We start from the raw sequence: 6,558 nt of genomic DNA, 5'->3' as shown, positions 1-6,558 counted from the left end.
GGGCTGATTGGAAGGAACAATCAAGGATCCACAAAATAGCTCTTCAGGCAGGTGCTTCCCCAGAAGTATTAAATCTCGCTTACCAGCTTTTATCGAACATGGATGCTGATTGTGTAATGGCGCGTCATTTTCTGGAGGAAGCTCGTGCTTTCTTGGTGGAGGTGGATCAAGCAACAACCTATGTAACTTAGTAAAGGGGTATTTCACCTCTTCAGGTTCCGCTGCCGTTTACGTGAGACGACATTTAGTGTCGTTTTCCCAGTTGTTTTCGGTTTTTCGAGATAGGAATGTCGTTAGTGTTTTTCTAGAGATGTTTCGTTTGTTGCTTTTTTGTTTCAGATGTAATGAAAGTAGATGGCTTTACTTCCGACATTGTTATTTTGTATGCCTTTAGTATTGGTATTGTCGGTGTGATTGTTTATCGTTGTGTTATTCCATTTTATGTATTCTCCCCCCCCTTTTTTTATTTATAAATTCCGGGGTGAGAGTGTCACTTATGAGTTGACGTTGGTTCTATCGCTTGGTTTCTCTTTTGTGAGAGACGAAGTCGAGTCTTTTCGGGTTGGTGTGGTTTGAACGTCTGGTAACCTTTAGCGTTTTGAGTATAGGGTGTCTAAGGAGTCAGAATGTTGATTGGCCGATATTTGTCATGTGTATGAGTCTAGAGTATATGAGACAAACTCGTGGTTGGCATGTCCGGGGTTCGATCCCGGTACCTTTTGTGCATGGTTTGTCTGGGATCGTGGTTGCATCAATAATGATGAGTATTCAGAGTATGAGAAAGTCATAGAGACTTAAATAAAGTGGGGATAGCATTGTTTTATTCAAAAAAAAAAGAGAGGAATAAGGAAAAAAGACTATTTTCTTTGTGACATCCGAACGATGCTTAGGCATGAAATTTCTTTAGCTACATTCCGTTGATATTGGAATTGCCTTTGCCTTTGATTTTGGAACCATCAGCGTGTTCAAGCTTATAATAGCCAGACCCCCCAACTTTGCGAATTCGGCAAGGTCCTTCCCAGTTTGGTGCGAATTTGACGGCACTGCCTTCTCTTTGGACATACGGGGCTACATCGAGTACAATTTCCCCTTTTTCAAAGTGTCTTTCCTTGATATGTTGGTTGTAGGATCTTGCGCGACGATCTCGGTGCTGCTGGTGTTTTCTTTCCGCTATATCTCGGCGTTCATCTATCATGTCGAGCGATCGAATATGCTGGCTATCGAGGTCGACACCGCTAGCTGACAATATCCTTTCTGAAGCTATAATGACTTTCGCTGGTATAATAGCGTCTTCACCATACACCAATCTATATGGGGAGGATCCAGTTGAAGTACGCCTGGCAATCCGATAAGCCATTAATGCATGTGGTAGTTCTTCATTCCATGCTCTCTTTGTTAGAGCATAGCTCGGTCAACCTCGCATGCGTTGCTATCTCAAGCATGTTTGTCAATGTTAGTGATCAAAACTATAAGTCTTGATTTTTAATCTACATATCTAAGTCTCGGACTAGGATAGAAAAGTGTAGTTGAGTTCAAGGACTTCATGGCGATTTATCATACAACAACGAAGATCTATACAAGGAACCGTGGGACTTCATCAAAAAAAAGGTATGTGGAGACTTGAACTTATCTATCACTCAAAATTCTATCTCTTCTATCTCCTACTTCTTATGAGACAAAAGTCGTATGCTATATAGACTAGATCATTCACATTTGACATTTCGAGCTGAGCATTCATTGCTTATCTTTTATCTCGAAATCGTGCGTTGGTAAAGCGTTTCGCTTTGATCAAGTTTATCTTCACCTAGTGACGAAAGTCATGAAAAGTTTCAATCACTTTGAGAATTGCTGTGACGTGAATCGGTCTGTGAATAACGGCTACATAGCGTCCTCTGAGAATGTCTCAATGATTGAAATGAGATTTTAGATTACATAACCATGTATTCCTTGAACCAAAGTTTTCGAACTTTGTTGAGAAATCGGGAGGATTGCGGAATTGGCTTGCCAAGCCCGCGAACCCAGTCCGCGAACTGGCGAAAGTTCTCTTTCCGAGAATTTCTGCTGAGTTTGGAAAACTCAACCAGTTAACTTAATTCCACGAACTTATTTGTGAACTTAAGAGGTTATGATCTAAATATGTGCTCTGAACATGAAACATTAAATTACTAAGGAATGCTTTATGCAAACCGTGGCTATAATGTTCATGAGCCGATTCAATCGAATTGAATCATCTTTGTTTCAATTGTGTCTTGTGTGGTTACATAAGGCCTCATAGCAATTGAACAACTCTTTAACTAGTTCATTTGAGTCAATTGAAGTAGTTATGGTGAAGAAGAACAAGGTTAATATGAAATGCTCATATGGTTAACCTTTTGGGTTACTATGTTGAACTAACATACACGTACACGTTTGGGCATGGTTTTCACGAACCCAGTAGACGTCTACCCAAGTGTGTGTGACAAGCTAAGTTTTCGATCTAACGGTTGAGAAATATTAGCTTGAATCTAAATCAGGTATTCATCTAACGGTGAATAAGGATTGCTTTGTAACTAAGGCAAAACCCTGATTTGAAAGCTATATAAAGGAGACATCTAGCATTGTGCAAAACTAATCCCCACACGTCTGCGTGCTACTAGTGCGCCCACTAGAGTCGATCTCCATTAACCTCTGCACGTGCCCTTAGCTAATTATATACCAACGAAAAAGAGTTTTTACTTACACTCGCGTTACACTGAACCAACCTAATATCCGGCCGGCAAGTGTTTCAAAACTCCTCCCAATTTCTGAAACAACATTTAAACACATTCAAGAAATTATTTACATAATATGCTCCTTCTATACAAAATCAAACACAAATACGATGATACACCCAGCGCAACATAAACAAATCCAAAGAAAAATAACAGAACTAATTTGAAGATGATACTATCATTATCACGTATGATGTGCATCGACCAACAATTCCCACTCAAATGGCTTTCTTGCAGCATAATAAGTTCCTCCAAATTCATACAAACCCCAAACATCTGGGTCAAATCTTGCACTTTCCTCTGCCAGAGTCAACTCCGCGACATTCACAGCGACAATAGGAAACGTTAATCCTAGGTAGAAACAGTTTGCTCGAACGTTGGTCGTATTATCTTCACCAAATTGGGGCACCCACATAACCTCATTCAAGTTCAAATGATTATCATCTGGAAATGTTTGAACATCAAGATCATAGTAAGAAACCCAGTTGCTAGGAACAGCTGGCTGACCAGTAATCATCCATGGTACTTCATCATCGGCCGATCCACCACCAACACCACCACAACTTTTTTCAAGCTTTGATGATAATTCCAAAATTTTCTTCTCGAGAGCTTGTTTATCGTTTTTCTCCCGTTTGAGTTGATCTTGTAGATCTGATATCTCTTTTGTTGCCATATTCATGTCTGCGGCCCACTTGTCTTCCCTGTTCTTGAAAGTGAAATTCATAGCTTCTTGTTCTAAAACTTGTTTCTTAAGAGTTTGTATTTCAGCCTTCTGTCGTTCTTGTATGTCGAACCACGCAGGTAGATAAGCAGGCAATCTATAGAAAGGCTTGTCTAGATCTGCACGAGTCAAGTAATAGTATTTGAAATTATATGGCCGGTTGGCTTCCCACCCTTGACAGTTTATCATCCGATCTTTAATGTTTTCATGTTTAATCTTCAAATCGGAGAAAAAATCTGCGTAATCACTTTCGGTGTTACTTCCCAAACAGAGATGTTTCGGAAAATGGTAAAATTCTCGATCACTGATATGATCATCGCTGATTTCTGCACCCTTATGTAATTCTTTGCTAACCCAGCAAACCCTAAAATGCGGGAATTTGTAGTATATAAACAACTGAGGATCTCTATACCAGGACATAGTTTGAGCTCAAGGTTTTCCTTATCTCCAAATGTAATTGTTTGAATAACAAGAGGTAAGAGTTTCAGATGAAATTTGTAGATTAAACAAATACGTTGACAACGTGGTGATGACTAAGGGTTCCTCATAGGTTAGGGCTAGGCCACTTGCACCCGCTGCACGTCAGTTTTGTTTATTTATTTGTAAAAATAACGTTGAATCTATTAATCGAGTTTAAAAATTAACTTGCAAGTTGCCACTTGCACGTCATTTATGTGCGACCGACGAGTCTCACTTCTCCTACCGCAAGAGAGATTCATTCAAGAATTTGAACCTCATTTTCCACTCAAAGAAACTCATAACCAACTTCAGATGGAACGCGCCAAAACACATAAATGTATTGACATTTTACAATCTTTAGAGTTATCTACCATCTGGTGATTTTTTGTTTCCTACCACAAGAGAGATTTATATTAAGTAGTCAAAGCATGAAAAAAATCCAAGTATCATTTCTATCAACACCAGTAAATAATGTTGTACCACTTTTTCTGCACATTGCGTTTCAAATGAACAAATTATTGAAACGCAAAATGAACAAATTACTGAAGGGATATTTTGATTTTGGTGCCTATAAAATGATATACCTTTGTGTTTGGTGTCTAACTTTGTCCAAATTGAGTTTGGTTCCCAGCCAATTAATTGACTATGTTTGACCATTTAATCATCCAAATTTAGAATTAAAAATGTAAAATGACTAATTAACTAACTTTTTCTGGAAGGGTTAATGGTATTAAAGGTGGTAGAGTTTAAAAATTAGTCATTTCAGAGTTTTAGATCTAAATTTAAATGGTCAAACGGTCAAACAAAGTCAAGGCAATTGATTGGGCACCAAACTCAAATTTGGACAAAGTTTGGCACCAAACGCAAAGGTATACCACTTTATAGACACAAAATTAGTTAAAAAGACCAAAATCAACAATTCTGTTTTATGGGCACCAAAGTCAAAATATCCCATTATTGAATTGTGTTACCCGTTGCGTTTCAAATGAACGAATCGTATATGCTTTTAATTAGAAGTTCAAAGGATCCTTAAACATGGAAGAAGAAACCAAGCAAACAAATATAGATTAAAATGAACCAAAAGGAGGGATTGACTTTTCTAAAAGTATTGAAATATCTATAATATCCTTCCTTTTTTACAGAGAAAGACCAAACTAACCTAAAATCAATTACACCTTCCCGTTTTCGTATGAACCCTAAATTCCTAATTAACTTCGCGAAATCGACATCCACATCAGAATCATACATAAATTTCATTTGTACTGGCAGTAAATCTACAATTGACTTAAAATCATGATACCCTCTTGCATTTACTCGTGAACTCCATCAACTAATATGACGAACTGAAAGAAGAGAGGGAGTATAAATAGCTAAAGAAGAAAGGCAGCAGTCAGATTTCTTGACTGAAAATGGTACATCGGCTGATGTTACTAACCAAAACAAGTTAATCCAGTGGCGCGTTAATTGAATGAGTACATTGAGGCTAAGAACTAACGAAACGAAAGCTTGTCATCAAGCGGGAATTCCTCTTATTCTCCAATTTAAAGTAATAATTTATACACAGTAACAAGATCAATCAATTAACTTTGATGTTAGTTACTTTGGATTTTTTTTCTTTTTTTGTCGCTAGGTTCTTAGTTTCTTTCGATGTAGGTAAGAAACTAAAGATGGTATTAAGGCTAGATTTGCATTTAAGATGAAATGAAATATTTTCAACATTTTGACTTGGACCGGATGTTGACCGAATTTGTTGATACTCTTTTCCCTCCTCAAATGGATTCTTTCCCTCCTATTAACAAGACGGGATGTTAAGCTTGTTCGCGATGGTACACCAAATTTCAACCATATCTTTAATACAATGTAAAAGTAGACCGGTCTGGTATTTGAATGTTATCAAGTTGGCGACGAAGAGTTCAACTTCCCATCGTCGGAAAAAAAGTGGTTTATTCTAGAACGACGTCATTTTAACCAGTATACTAATGCTAAAACATAAAATAAACAACTCAAACAAACCTCACGGGTTGGGCCAACAACCCGCCCAAAATATTCACTGCAGCGTTTATGTATCGGAATCGTGTACTGTTCGATCTTTCTGCTGCATTTGAGTGGAACTTGAAGTGTCTAATTATGGACACTTTGCAACTGTTGTGAGTTAGATGGAGGAGTGCAAATTTGTGCACTCCCACGTTGGAGTCCAAGTACCATTTTCAATTCATGAATTTGATCGCGAGGCTTTAAAATGTGCTTGAAAACTCAATCCAACAGCCAAACAAGCATATGTGATCCTAAATATGGTATATGAAGCATGTCGGCCACTCAAAAATCTGAGCCTGGGGAGGTCCGCTAGGCGGTAAAATGTACTGGAAAACTCAATTCCACTAACAGTTCAAGTCTTCTTTAACTTCCTCTATTGATTCATCAATTTTTAATGCAAGTGTGGCTATGATTTATAAGAAACACCATTAACATCAACCAAACTACAAATTTAACATAGTGCCCATATGTGAGCATGAATCTCATGATTAATCAGATCTTGAAAGCAAATTGACTGACTTGCACATTACAAGCATTTAGACCGCAAATTTCTTGCAAACCTTATAATAATTTCAGATGAAGCGAATTTGTATT

The sequence above is a fragment of the Papaver somniferum genome, chromosome 3, assembly GCF_003573695.1.
Source record: "Papaver somniferum cultivar HN1 chromosome 3, ASM357369v1, whole genome shotgun sequence".
Classification (NCBI taxonomy): domain Eukaryota; kingdom Viridiplantae; phylum Streptophyta; class Magnoliopsida; order Ranunculales; family Papaveraceae; genus Papaver; species Papaver somniferum.
Note: the sequence above shows the minus strand (reverse complement) of the source record.